This window comes from Urocitellus parryii, chromosome 10, assembly GCF_045843805.1.
Source record: "Urocitellus parryii isolate mUroPar1 chromosome 10, mUroPar1.hap1, whole genome shotgun sequence".
Classification (NCBI taxonomy): Eukaryota; Metazoa; Chordata; class Mammalia; order Rodentia; family Sciuridae; genus Urocitellus; species Urocitellus parryii.
The window spans coordinates 47122515-47138030 of record NC_135540.1 but is presented as its reverse complement, the minus strand read 5'-3'; positions in this window follow the sequence as shown (position 1 = coordinate 47138030).

Genomic DNA, 15516 nt, shown 5'->3' with positions numbered 1-15516 from the left:
GAAAACATATTACCCTTGACTTTCTGATTTTCTTTAATATGATCTCCAGTCTCATCCATTTTCCTACAAAATGACATTCAGTTCTTCTTTATGGCTGAATAAGACTCCATGGTAGAGACACACCACATTTTCTTTATACATGTATTGGTATATAGAGATCTAGGCTGGATCCATTGTTATTGTGAATGATGCTGCTGTAAACATGGTTATGCATGTATCTGTATAGTATTTTGACCTTAATTCTTTTGGATAAATACCCAGGAGTTGTATAGCTAGTTCATTTGGTGGTTCCATTCCTAGTCCTTTGAGGAACCATCATACATACTGATTTCCTTGGTGGCTGTACTAATTCACATTCCTACCAACAATGTATAAGTGTTCCTTTGACCCTTACATCCTTGCCAGCATTTTATTGCTATTTATTCTTGATGATTGCCATCCTAACTGGAATGAGATGATATCTCAGTGTAGTTTTGATTGGCATTTCCCCTCTTGCTACAGATATTGATTTTTTTTTTTCATTTAATTGTTGGCCCTTGGCCATTTGGTTTTTTTTTTTTTTTTTTTTTTTTTTGGTACTGGTGATTGAACCCAGGAATACTTAAAAACTGAGCCACATCCCTAGTTCATTTTTCCTTTCAGAACTGGTCTTGGTAAATTGCTTAAGGCCTCACTAAATTGCTGAGAGCTTCCTGTCTCGAGCAACTGGGATTACAGGCATGCACTGGATTACAGGCATGCACTATACCCATCTTGTACTCTCTCTTTTGAGAAGCACCTGTTAAATTCATTTACCCAATTATCGAATGGGAATCGGTCGTTGTTGTTGTTGTTGTTGTTATTAGTGTTGAGTTTATGTATTTCTTGTGGGAAGAGTAGGTGGCAAAGATTTTCTGTTATGCTATAGGTGTTCATTCAGGCTGTTGTTTTCTTTGCTGTGAAACTTTGTTTGATGTCACTCCATTTATTGATTCTTGGTATTCCTGAGCTATAGGAGTCCTATTCAGGAAGTCATTGCCTGTGCCTATGTTGGAAGGTTACTCCTGTGTTCTTTTCTAGCAGTTACAAAGTTTCTGGTCTTATTCCTAGGTATTTAATCCATTTTGAATTGACTTTTGTACAGCGTGAGATTTGGTTTCAATCTTTTACATATGGATATCTGCCGCAGTCTGGCTGGGCACAATTCAGGAGCCACTTGTCAAAAGAAACAAACTTTATTTTTAAAACTACAAACGCCAAACAAAACAGCTCCTCAGGAAAAACCCTCAGAGCCCAACTGCCACCACCGGCTTCCACAAGCCTCTCCCACACACCAACCACCACCTCCCACAATCCTCCTGCTCTTGAGGCCGATTGGCTAGGTCGCGTGGGCGGAGCCAAAGAAGTCCCCCAATGAGCAGTTCCGTAGTCTGAAGGGCAGGGAAACAGCCCAATGAACATGACCGCAGAGGAGCCAATCAGCTAGATGTTGCTGGGGCCACTGTGAGCCAATCATCAGCTGGCAGCTTGAAGGGCAGGGAAACAGCCCAATGAACATGACTGCAGAGGAGCCAATCAGCTAGATGTTGCTGGGGCCACTGTGAGCCAATCACCAGCTGGCAGCTTGAAGGGCAGGGAAACAGCCCAATGAACATCACCGCAGAGGAGCCAATCAGCTAGATGTTGCTGGGGCCACTGTGAGCCAATCATCAGCCGGCAGCTGGAAGTTTGCTGGCAGCTGGAAGTTTGCTGGGGCCCCTTTGGCTGTGGCTCTCAACATCTCCCCCTCTCTGTTTAAACAACAAGCATGTGGCTTAGGGACCGTGCCTGCCTTAGGTTGTCCAATACTACATATGGTCCTTACCCGTCTTCGGATGAGCTGACCTCAGGGCGTCAGCCTCCTGTCTTAGGTTGGTACCATTGTAATTGGATCTTACCCGTCATTGACTACCGGTCCAGTATACAGCCACACCTGTGGAGAGGTACCAGCGGGGGGGTGAGGTTCTTTGCCTCACCTCTGTTGGCCCCCAAATAGCTGAATGATCATTACAAGCAGAAGGGAGGAAGATATACCAAATCAATACTCCAACACTACCACAAGTCGCTGCACCAACAGATAGTTCACAATGCATACAAGTGAGTTTACAATGCATACAAGTGACACATAGTTTAGGCAAGTTCTGTAAGCGGTTCAGTGATGGCTATTGCAGAAACTGTAGATTAGTTTTATCTTTGTCTTTACCGGCACAGGGATGAAGATAGGAATTCTGGCAATAATGGCTAAAGAAAAAATTATATAACATTCTAGAAGGTACTAAAAGAAAACAATTTTCTTAACAATTCTTCACTGGCACTGGGATGAAGATAGAAATTCTGGCAATAATGGCTAAAGAAAACATTGTGTAACATTCCAGAAGGCACTAAAAGAAAACAATTTTCTTAACAATTTACATTATCTTCACTGGCACTGGGATGAAGATAGGAATTTTGGCAATAATGGTTAATATTAATAATTGTATAACATTCTAGAAGGCACTAAAAGAAAACAATTTTCTTAACAATTTACATTATTTTGAAAAGAATTATTAAATATAATGAAAAGAATAGGTGAAAGTAAACAAACAGATCTATTAACCTTCTTAACAGTTATTTACCCAATTTAAATTAAACCATTTGAATCACGTGAATAAAAAAAAAATTTTGGATCCATTTTTTTTTTTATGAGCGCTCAATCATATATGATATATGGACATATGTACATTCAAACATATAACACAAAACACAAGTGTGCACACATAATATAATACATACAACACATAACATAATAGTAAAGGCCTTATAACTTTTTACAGGTGAAATCTCCATTGCAATGTTTAAAAACTCAATAGTCAAAAAAGAAAACAAATAGAACTGATCAGCAAAACATTAACCTAGGTCTGTATGAGCTCAAAAAACAAAATAGAACTTCATGATATGGGAAAGGGCAATAATAAAACAGATATTGAAAAAAGCATCCTGGTTCTGTCGCAGATGTAAGGATAGCCAAATTGGAGTTTTGGATATCAGCTATTATTGATTTGAGCCAAATCATCTTCTTTTTGGTCTGTAGAATTCGCTTTAGTTAATCTCTCTGGAATCCAAATTGGCTGCTGTTCTCCCTGTGGAAACACACAAACAGACCCCCGACTCCAGACAATCACTGGGTCAGGATTTTAGTTAATCTCTCCGGAATCCAAATCGGATGCTGTTCTTCCTGTGGAAACATATAAACAGGCCCCCGACTCCAGACAATCACTGGGTCAGGACCTTGGTTAATCTCTCTGGAATCCAAATCGGCTGCTGTTCTTCCTGTGGAAACACACAAACAGACCCCCGACTCCAGACAATTACTGGGTCAGGACCTTTCCATTGTCCTGTTAGAATATCTTTCCAAAGTACCTTGGGCTTATGTACATTTTTTGGACACATATGCCTTTCTGCAGCACTAAGTCCTGATGAATCCAAATTTAAAAAGTTTAGAGTAAAAAGGGTTATTTTAAGTTTATCTTTGGGGAATATATACCCTTTCCCAATTCCGTCTTTTTGCTTTAATAAGTACATTTTAATAGTTTGATGAGCTCTTTCAACTATGCCTTGTCCCTGTGGATTGTATGGGATTCCTGTTATATGAGTAATGCCAAATGATGAGCAAAATTGTTTAAAAGAAGTAGACGTATAACCAGGGGCATTATCTGTTTTTAACTGTTTTGGAATGCCCACAGTGGCAAAATTTTGTAAGCAATGAGGTATAACATCTTTAGTTTTTTCTCCGGCATGAAGGGAGCCCATCAAAAATCCAGAAGAAGTATCAACTGTAACATGCAAATATTTTAATTTTCCAAATTCTGGCAAGTGTGTGACGTCCATCTGCCAAATATGGTTAGGTATCAATCCTCTAGGATTGAGTCCAAGATTAACTTGTGGTAAAAAGGTCACACAATTTTGACATTGTTTTATTATTTGTCTAGCTTGTTCCTTAGTTATTTTAAAACGCTTTTGTAAAGTATTAGCATTGACATGGAACCTTTTATGAAAATTTATAGCTTCTTCTAGTATAGAGAAAATATGTACGTCATGTGTAGTTTTATCTGCTAAATCATTGCCCAAACTAAGGGCTCCAGGAAATCCTGTATGTGCCCTGATATGTCCTATAAAGAATGGATCTTTTCTGTCCCAGATTAAACTTTGTATAGTGGAAAACAAAGAGAAAACAGTAGAAGAAGGGGAAATCCTACCAGCATCTTCAAGGGATACTATAGCATTAACTATATACTGACTATCAGAAAATAAATTAAATACAGAATCTTTAAACATCACAAAAGTTTGTAATACTGCATTAAGCTCTACCTTTTGAGCTGATTGTTTGGGTACTAAAAATGTAAAAGTTCGATCAGGTGTAACTATTGCTGCTGTACCATTATTTGACCCATCAGTGAATATATTTGGAGCATTCATGATAGGTGTTTTTCTTGTCATTTTTGGAAAAATTACAGGATGCAATGACCAAAAAGACAATAAAGGATTAGATGGTAAGTGGTTATCAAATGAAACATTAGATTTGCACATGATTATTGCCCAAGTATTTAACTCATTAGCTAATTCATCAATTTGATTCATAGTATATGGAGTAATAATTTTATTAGGAGAAATTCCAAACACTGCCTTTGCTGTTTTTATTCCTTTGAGTATTAATTGTCCTACAGCCTCAGGATACCTAGTAAGAATAGTGTTAGGAGAATAAGATAAATGTATCCATAATAATGGACCTTCTTGCCAAAATACTCCTGTAGGAATATTTTTTGTTGATAGTACAATAAATAATAAAGGCAAACTTATATCAATTCTATCCAAATGCATATTTTCCATATATGTTTCAATGATTTTTAATGCCTTTCTTGCTTCAGGCGTCAACATTCGGGGTGAATTTGGATCTGATGGACCTTTTAGGATATCAAATAAAGGTCCCAATTCTCCTGTTGGAATACCTAGATAAGGCCTTATCCAATTTATGTCTCCTAATAACTTTTGAAAGTCATTAAGTGATTTGAGTTGATCTACTCGTATTTGAATTTTTGGTGGACGGACCATGGTTGAGGATAATAGAACTCCCAAATAATTAATTGGAAAATTAATTGTACTTTATCTATTGCTATCTCTAGATTATAATTTTTTAATAAGTTTGTAAGTGTGGCATAACATTCTAGCAATGTGTTTTTAGCTTTGTGTGCTAATAATATGTCATCCATATAGTGAAATATTTGTAGCTCAGGATTTTGATTTCTAAGTGGCTGGATTACTTTGTTAACATAAATTTGACACATAGTTGGGCTGTTAGCCATCCCTTGAGGGAGTACTTTCCATTCATATCTCTGATCAGGACCTTCATGATTTAGTGCAGGGATAGTAAATGCAAAACGTGGACTATCCTCAGGATGAATTGGAATTGAAAAAAAAAAACAATCTTTAATATCTATAACTAAAACATACCAAGTTTTTGGCAAAGCAGACAACTGAGGAATCCCCGATTGATCAGGTCCCATAATGACCATTTCATTATTAATGGCTCTTAAATCTTGCAATAATCTCCATTTACCAGATTTCTTTTTGATGACAAAAATGGGAGTATTATGGGGAGATACAGAAGGTTGTATATGTCCTTCCACTAATTGTTGTTTGACCAGATCATGGGCTACTTGTATCTTTTCTTTAGTCAAGGGCCACTGAGGAACCCATACTGGTCTTTCTGATTTCCAGGTAATTTTTATTGTCTCAGTGGCCCTTTGTGAAAATCCAACCCATGTCTGTCTGTTCCTTGATTTATTTGTATTGGTGCTGCTATACCTTGTTCTTGTTTTTCTAATCTTTTTCCTTTCCTAAAACCTTGTCTAGCCATAATAGTGGGTGCATTTTGATTGATATTATTTGTTAATGTTAAACCTAATTGATCTAAGACATCTCGTCCCCATAAATTTACAGGAAGATGATCCAATACATATGGCTGTATAGTTCCTTCACATCCTTCAGGATCCTTCCAATCTAATACCATTGCACTTTTATCGGGATTATTCGCCACTCCTAGGCCTCGAAGCGTTTGAGTGGCTTGTTGTAATGGCCAATGTTTTGGCCATTCTTGACGAGAGATAATGCTAAGGTCTGCACCTGTATCCAGTAACCCATTAAATTCATGTCCTTGAATATTTAGTTTTAGCATGGGGCGAGAATCTAAATTTAAAGAAAGCATAGCCCAATCTACACCTGTGGAGCCTAATCCCTTGGAACCTCTTTCTACAGCATGACTGGAAAATTTATCATGTAGGCATGGTATTATTAGTAACTGTGCTATTCTATCTCCTGGTGAAATTACTGATATACCTTTTGGAGAACTGGCTATAATTTTTATTTCACCTTCATAATCGGGATCAATTACCCCAGGACTTATCAAAAGTCCTTTTAGAGTAGAAGAGCTGCGTCCCAATAATAAGCCTACTGTTCCTTTGGGAAGAGGTCCTTTCACCCCTGTGGGAATGATTTGAACTCCCATCTCTAGAGTTAGTACTGATTTGGCGGAGGCGCAGATGTCCAACCCTGCGCTCCCTCTAGTCTGTCTGACGAGGGATCTGATGCCCTGGGCACTACCCTGATGGGGTTGCTGGGGTTGCTGGGTTCCTCCAGAGCTCCGTATATTTGTGGTTTGGGGCCCCGGAGCATTGGGGCCCCCTGTCCGTTTTTTGGCAACGGAGCCCGATGCCTTTGTCCACGATATTGTGGATAAAAACCTTGTCCTTGCTCGTTTTTTGATAATGGAGTACCCTCTATGGTGGTTTGAGAACGGCATTCATTAGCCCAATGTCTCCCTCTACGGCATCGTGGGCAAATACCCGGTATTCTATTCCTTTGATACCTAGTATTGTTAAACCCTCCTCCTATGGGGCAATTCCTTTTAAAATGTCCTGCTTGTTGACAATTGTAGCATGTTCTTGGCCCGGCATCTAAAGCCTGTTTTACTGCAGCTGCCACAATTTGCCCTTGTTCATTAATGTCTCTGGCATCTAAAGCCTGTTTTACTGCAGCTGCCACAATTTGCCCTTGTTCATTAATGTCTCTGGCATCTAAAGCCTGTTTTACTGCAGCTGCCACAATTTGCCCTTGTTCATTAATGTCTCTGGCATCTAAAGCCTGTTTTACTGCAGCTGCCATGACTTGCTCTTGTTCATTAATGTCTCTACACAATTTAATATATTTGTTTAAATCTTCCTGTTTCCATGGTCTAATGATATCTCTGCACCAACGATTCGCTTGGTCATAAGCCAGTTGTTTTATTAATGGCATTGCTTGTTCTGTATTCCCAAAAACTCTGGTAGCTGTTTGAATAAGCCTATCTACAAATTCAGCATAAGGTTCATTAGCTCCTTGTATTATCTTAGATAATTGACCTTGTAAACCTCCATGTCCTTGTAAAGTCTTCCATGCCTTAAGTGCATCTACAGCAATTTGTGCGTATACACCAGGATCATATGCAAGTTGTTGCTGCCGATCCTCATAAGGTCCCTTTCCTAACAACATATCTAGATTTCTCTGAGGATAACCAGCTGCTGCATTTCCCATAGCCGTCTCCTTGCAAAATTCCTCATTAGCAACCTTCCATAACAGGTATTGTCCTCCAGTTAGCACAGCTTTACACATATTAGCCCAATCTGCTGGCGTCATGTTTAAGTTGGTAATGGATTCGATCAAGCTTACAGTGAAGGGTGCTTGAGGACCATAGGTTGTTACAGCCTCTTTTAGCTCCTTCACTGTTTTGTAAAATAAACCCTGGTGAATTCGCTGCCCTCCTACCTCAAATACAGGGCATACTTGAGATCCTGTCTCAGGATCCCAACTATCAACTTCGGGGGTTGGGAGCCTCCTAGCATATGGAGGTGGTGCTGTTGGTTGGAGACTTTCACTCTCTAATAGAAAGATGTTATTAACAGTCTCCTGTTGTAACTTTTCCCCTGATGGCTTTTGCTGCTCTAAACTTCCTTCCTCTACCTTTGTCTGAACTGAAGGCTTTGGACTAAGCAAACCAGATACGTTCGCCCACAATGTCAATGTGCCAACTGGCAGAGTCCCTGGGTTGTACTTTTCTATTCTTTTTAAATCTTCACCATGATGGTTCCATTGTGATATATCTAACAACTCCTCCTTAAAAAGCCATGGGCTATATTTTTGTATTGTATCAACGTATGCCCTGAGTATTCTTGATTTTACTGAGATGCCTCCTTCGTCTAACAATTTACTTAACACTCTTTCGGTTTGTTTTTTACTAATTGCTGATCCCGTATTTCTACTATAATACAACCCAGCAAGATAACACCAAAGCAAACCGAGACAGAATCCAATAAAAATGGAACAACAAAATTTCATTATAGCCTTTCTATCCTCCTGACATGTGCATCCGTCCTTTCTCCCTATCTGTTCCTCAGACGTAAATAGTTTTTCCTCAAATGTGAGCGGTTTTTCTTCCGTCTCACTCATCTCCAGGGACTGAAATGTCCATCCTTCCTTTCTCCCTATCTGTTCCTCAGACGCAAATAGTTTTTCCTCAGATGTGAGCGGTTTTTCTTCCGTCTCACTCATCTCCAGGGACAGGCAACTTAAAACAAAAATGAAGCAAAACAAAAGAGTAAACTTAGAATGGCTACCCATCCTCTCGCCCTGCCCTCAGGGGCGAGCAGTTTACTTACCCTCAGTCGTTCCCCGTGCGGGCCACCAAATGCCGCAGTCTGGCTGGGCACAATTCAGGAGCCACTTGTCAAAAGAAACAAACTTTATTTTTAAAACTACAAACGCCAAACAAAACAGCTCCTCAGGAAAAACCCTCAGAGCCCAACTGCCACCACCGGCTTCCACAAGCCTCTCCCACACACCAACCACCACCTCCCACAATCCTCCTGCTCTTGAGGCCGATTGGCTGGGTCGTGTGGGCGGAGCCAAAGAAGTCCCCCAATGAGCAGCTCCATAGTCTGAAGGGCAGGGAAACAGCCCAATGAACATGACCGCAGAGGAGCCAATCAGCTAGATGTTGCTGGGGCCACTGTGAGCCAATCATCAGCTGGCAGCTTGAAGGGCAGGGAAACAGCCCAATGAACATGACTGCAGAGGAGCCAATCAGCTAGATGTTGCTGGGGCCACTGTGAGCCAATCACCAGCTGGCAGCTTGAAGGGCAGGGAAACAGCCCAATGAACATCACCGCAGAGGAGCCAATCAGCTAGATGTTGCTGGGGCCACTGTGAGCCAATCATCAGCCGGCAGCTGGAAGTTTGCTGGCAGCTGGAAGTTTGCTGGGGCCCCTTTGGCTGTGGCTCTCAACAGATATCCAGTTTTCCCAGCCCTACTTGTTAAATAGGCTGTCTTTCAGCATTTTTGTTAGGAATCAGATAATTATAGCTGTGTCTATGCCTTCTATTCTGTTCCATTAACTCCTGGTCTATTTTGATGCCAATATGAAGTTGTTTTGTTACTGTGGCTCTCTCGTATAATTTGAAGTTTGGTATTACAATGCCTAAGTTTTACTCTTTTTGCTCAGGATTGGTTTAGCTATTCTGGGTCTTTTATTCCTCCATAGAAATTTTAGGATTTCTTTTTCTAGATTTGAGAAGAACTGTTAATATTTTGTCGGTAATTGCTTTGAATCTGTAGCTGACTTGGGTAGTATGGCCATTTAAAAAAATAATAATTCTGCCTATACACAAACATTTAAGGTCTTCCCATATTCTGGTGTCTTCTCTGATTCCTATTCTCAGCATTCTATAATTTTCCTTTTAGAGGTTGTTCACCTCTTTGGTTAGATTTATACCTAAGTATTATAATTTATTTTTTTGGAAACTATTTTTAATGGAATTGTTTTCGTGATTTCTTTTTCAGCAGATTTATCATTGAAGTATAGAAAACTTAGTGATTTCATATCTGGATAATTTGCTAAATTTATTAGCTTAGAAGTCTACTGGTGGAGATTTTGGGATCCTCTAAGATCATATCATTTGCAATTCAGCTTCTTGCTTGTCTATTTGTATTTCTTTTATTTCCTTCTTTTGCTGAACTGCTCTGGCTAAAGTTTCAAGGGCCTTATTGAATAGGAGTGGTAAAAGTGGGCATCATTGCCTTGCTCCTGATTTTAGGGAAAATGCTCTGAATTCTCCCCTTTCCCCATTCAGTATGATGTTGGCTCTGGGCTTGTCATAGGTAGCCTTTATAATGTTAAGGTAAATTCCTTCTATCCCTAGTTTATTCAGAGTTTTTAATCATTAATAGGTGTTGAATTTTGTCAAAGGCTCTTTTCTGCATCTATTGAGAAAATCATGTGATTTTTGGCCTTGATTCTATTTATATGGTGTATTACAATAATAATTTGTACGTGTCAAACCATCCTAGCATTTGTGGAATAAAGCCAACTTGATTACAATGCTCAGTCTTCTTAATTGATTGTTGAATTCAATTTGCTAATAGTTTACTAAGAATTTTTGCATCTATGTTCTTCAAGGGTATTGGTTTATTTATTTATTTTTTTCATCAAATGTCCTTTTCTTTTGTTTTTGGTATCAAGGTTACACTAGCTCCATAGAATGAATTTGGAAGTGTTCCCTCCCTTTCTATTTCTTGGAATAATTTAAGGAACACTATTATTAGTTCTTTAAATGTATGGTAGAATTCAAATGTGAATTTATTTGTTCCTGAGCTTTTCTTTGTTGCAAGCCTTTTTATTACTAATTCAATCTCTTTGCTTTTTATTGGTATGTTAGGTTTTCTGTATCCTCAATGGCTCAATTTCAGTAGATCATATTTGCCTAGAAATTTATCCTTTTCCTGTAGATTTTTCCAATTTATTGAAATACAACTTTTTAAAGTAGTACCTACTTATCATTTGTGTTTTTCAGGATGTGTCCTTTAATATCTCTGTTTTAATCTCTAATTTAATTGATTTGAAACATCTCTTTTTCATGGTTAGTTTGGCTAAGGGTTTATCAGTCTTATTTATATTTTCAAAGAACCAACTCTTTTCATCATTCTCTTTTATTGTTCTTTTATTCTCTAATTTCAGCTCTGACCTTTATTATTTCTTTTGTTCTACTAGTTTTGGGGAATGACTTATTCTTGTTTCTGTAAGACTTTGAGGTAGATCATTAGGTTATTTGTTTGAAATCGTTCTGATTTTTAAATGTAGGTATTCATAGCTGTAAACTTTCTTCTTAGAACTACCTGTGCTATGATTTGGTATGTTGTATTTATATTTTTGTTTGATTCTGAGAATTTAAAAATTTCTCATGTTTTTAGATGACTCATTCATCATTCAAAAATGTATTTTTCTCAATTTCTGTGCATATATGAATTTGTTGGGATGAACCAACCACTATGTATAGCTAATAATAATAATAACCCCCCCAAATTGTATTTTTCAGTCACCACATTTTTGTGCAGTTTCTTTAGTTTTTCTTGGTGTTGATTTCTAATTTGTTGCATTGTGATGTGATAGGATGGGTGGACTTATTTAAATTTTTTGTATTTGCTAAGACTTGCTTTGTGGCCTAAAATAGGACATATTTTGGAAAAAGTTCCTTAGGCAATAAAAAAGAAAGTGTATTCAATTGTTGCTAGAAAAATATTCTGTAAAATGTCTGTTAAACCCATTTGTTTTATAGTATTATTAAGTTCTATTGTATCTTTATTCATTTACTTGTTACTGAGAGAGATGTATGAAGGTCACCAGTATTATTTAATTAAAGTCTAAGCTTTTATGTCAAAAGTGTTTGTTTTATGTAATCAGGTGCACCAATACTTGAATCATAATTATTTACTATCATTAAAACTTATTTTAAAAAAATATTTATTTTTTAGCTATAGTTGGACACAATGCCTTCATTTTATTTATTTTATGTGGTGATGAGGGTCAAACCCATGGCCTTGCATTTGCTAGGTGAACGCTCTACCACTGAGCCACAACCCCAGCCTTCATTAAAACTTCTTGTTGGATTGGGCTGTGGTTGTAACCCAGTGGTAGAGTGCTTGCCTTGCATGTGAAAGGCACTGGGTTTGATCCTCAGCACCACGTAAAAATAAAATAAAGGTATTATATTAAAAATAAAATAAAGGTATTGTGTCCATCTACAACTAAAAACAAACAAACAAACAAAACCCAAAAACCTTCTTGTTGGATATTTTTTTTGCTTACAAATGTATAGTGACCTTCTTTGTCTCTTATAATTTTGGCTTAAAGTCTGCTTTGTTGTATATGAAAGTAGCTACTTCTGATGAATTTTAGGTTCAATTTGCTTTTTTTTTTTTCACTTTCAGCTTGTGGATATCTTTATAGAGTATGTCCTTGCAGTCAACATGTAATTGGGTATTTTTATTTAATACAATCTGCCAGAATCTACCTTTCAATTGGAGAATTGAGACCATTTACACTCAGTGTTATTATAGAGGTAGGTATTACTTCCTGTTTTTTTGATTTATTTCTAATGTATGCTTTGATTATAATTATCACTTGCTTATCTATTCTTCTAATGAAATTTATTCTTACCCAAACTCTCTTGGTTGCTTTTATCTTGTTCTGTGAGCAGGATTCCTTTAAGTATCTTCTGCAATTAGTAGTCATTAATTCCTTTAGTTTATGTTAATATTTGAAGGCTGTTATTTCTGTTTCAATTCTGAAGGATAGATTTGCTGGATATAGCAACCTTAGTTGGTGGTTATTTTCTTTTAGGACTTGAAATTCATAGTTTCAAGCCTTCTTGGACTTTAGGGTCTCCTGCTGAAAAAATCTGCTGTTATTGATTAAATTTCTCTAAATGTGTCTGTCTTGTAGCTTTTGAAATTCTTTTATCTTCTTTTGTTTTTGCATGTGTGTGTGTGTGTATATATATATATATATATATATATATATATATATATATATATCTTAGAGGAGTTCTTTTCTTGTGTTATCTCTTTGAGATTCTGAATGCCTTCAGCATCTGGGTGTCCATATTATTCCCAGGGTTTGAAATTTTTTCTGCTATTATTTCACTGAATAGGTTATCAGTACCATTAGCCTATATCTCTGCTCCCTGCTCCCTTTTAAATGCCTATGAACCTTAATTTGGTCTCTTAATGTCGTTACAGAATTCATGTGTATTATGATTGTAGTTTCTTATTTATTTTTCTTTAATACCATCTGAATGTTCAAGGGTATCCGCTTTATCTTCAAACTCTGAGCTTTATTCTAACTCTACATGATCTAATGTATTGAAGAGATTTTCAACAAATTTTCAAAATTTCTTTCATTTATTGTGCCTTTCATTTCCCAGATTTCTGTTTGGTTCTTTTTCAGTATCTCTTATCTCTATTGAATTTCTCATTCATATTTTGTACTGACTTCCTTAATACATTCAGTTACTTTTCAGCATTCTCTTGGAATTTATTAATCTTTTTCATAATCATACTTTTGAATTCCTCATCTGATATTTTATCCACTTTGATATATTTGGAGTCAAGTTCTGGTGAATTATAATACTTACAAGCTTTATACTTATTGTATTCCTTTGTCAAAATTAGTGCATCTGTTGGGATGGAGTTCTCTTCCACTTTTATGTGAAGGCCTTTGTAGGGTACAGCCTTCTCTTGGCAAAGTGTTCTGGGATATCAGGTTGTGAATTGTACGTATTTCCAAGTGAGTTTTGAAGTGTAGTTGCCCTGCTAGTTCTTTGGTGATAATTTATATAGTTTGAAATAGAGTGTATTGTGCTGAATCTTGAGGAGCCCACTTCCTCTGTAGGTCTCACAAGATTGGGGTCAGGAAATTATGCTGTATAGCAGAGTATATAGGGTATATCCTCTATGATTGATCTTATAGACTTTAAAACTCTGAATGATCTAAAATTCAATGCGGTGACCTAGGTTGAGGCCCCTCTTAAGTGTGATGTTCATGGTCTTTATGTTATTTCTCTCATATCTATAGGAGTGGATATCCCTGAGTAGAATCTGAGGTCCCTTCTTGTCTTTTCTACTTGGGGCCTGGTTGTCAGGTTGGGATTTATTCCTCCCCTCTTCTTTGTGTTAAAGTATTGCTGAAGTTTTAGCAAGATTAGGTTGTATTTAGAGCAAGAGGCACTGTCTCTTAGTTGCACTGGGGATATTGCTCAGTATCTATCCCACAAACTCAAAGTGTCACACTAGATCTCCAACAACTTACAGAAAAGGAAAATAGACATCAGTAACAATAGCAGAAGAGGGGAGGGGAGGGGAGGGGGGATAGCAGAGGATAGGAAAGGCAGCAGAATACAACAGACACTAGTATAGCAATATGTAAAACAGTGGATGTGTAACTGATGTGATTCTGCAATCTCTATACGGGGTAAAAATGGGAGTTCATAACCCACTTGAATCAAAGTGTGAAATATGATATATCAAGAACTATGTAATGTTTTGAACAACCAACAATAAAAATTTAAAAAAATAAATAAATAAATAAATAACTACTTATTCCAAGCACAGAAGATCAGAGAGAAAAGTCAAGGAAAGTATGAGATGTTCCAGAGGTGGGCAAAACTGGAATGCTCCAATTAGACTTCCATTGACTTGAAAGAGCAAAGACTTTTCTAGCAAGTGAGAAGAGGTTTTATACAGATCAGAATCTTGGAGTGATCTAAGAACAAGAGAAAGAACAAGTTCAGCCTGTGGGGTTTCAGAATGGAGAAACCATGGAGCTAGGATTGTGGCTCAGTGGTAGACTGCTTGCACTGGGTTCAATTCTGAGCACCACATACAAATAAATAAAGTTCCATCAACAACTAAAAAAAAAAATGGAGAAACCATAAGGATCAAAGGATACTCTCTGTCAGCACCTCAGGAACACCGTAAACTCCCTATGAATAGATTTCGAGTTCTCCTAGCAGCCAGACTTTTGCCTTCAAGCCTGAACAGTTTGGATATGGGTATAATGGTCACACCAAACTCAGATTTACTTGTCTTACTGAACACCAACTTCAACTTCCTTCTACTAGTGGATGTCCCCAAGAGTGAGAATCTGATTGGCTAGCTCATCTCCTTAAGCCAGGTCTCACAAAAAGAACTTTCTGCAACAAGGTACCTGTGTTAGTCAACTTTATATCACTGTAACCAAAATATCTGATAAGACCAACTTGGAGGAAGAAAAGTTTATTTTAGCTTATGGTTTCAGAGGTTCAGTCCATGGTCAGCCAACTCCATTGCTCTGAGTCCAAGAGAAGGCAGAACATCATGGTGGAAGAAAGCTGTTCAGTTCATGGCAACCAAGAGAGAAAGCAAGGAGATAGGGACAAAAATTAATCTCTAAGGACATACCACCAGGGACTTACTTTTTCCAGCTACAACCCACCCAGTTATCACCTGGTAATCCATTCCAATGGCTTAATCCACCAATAAAGTTACAGCTCTCAAAATCTAATCATGTCACCTCTTAGCAATGTTGCTCCATTAGATATCATGTTTCCAATACATGA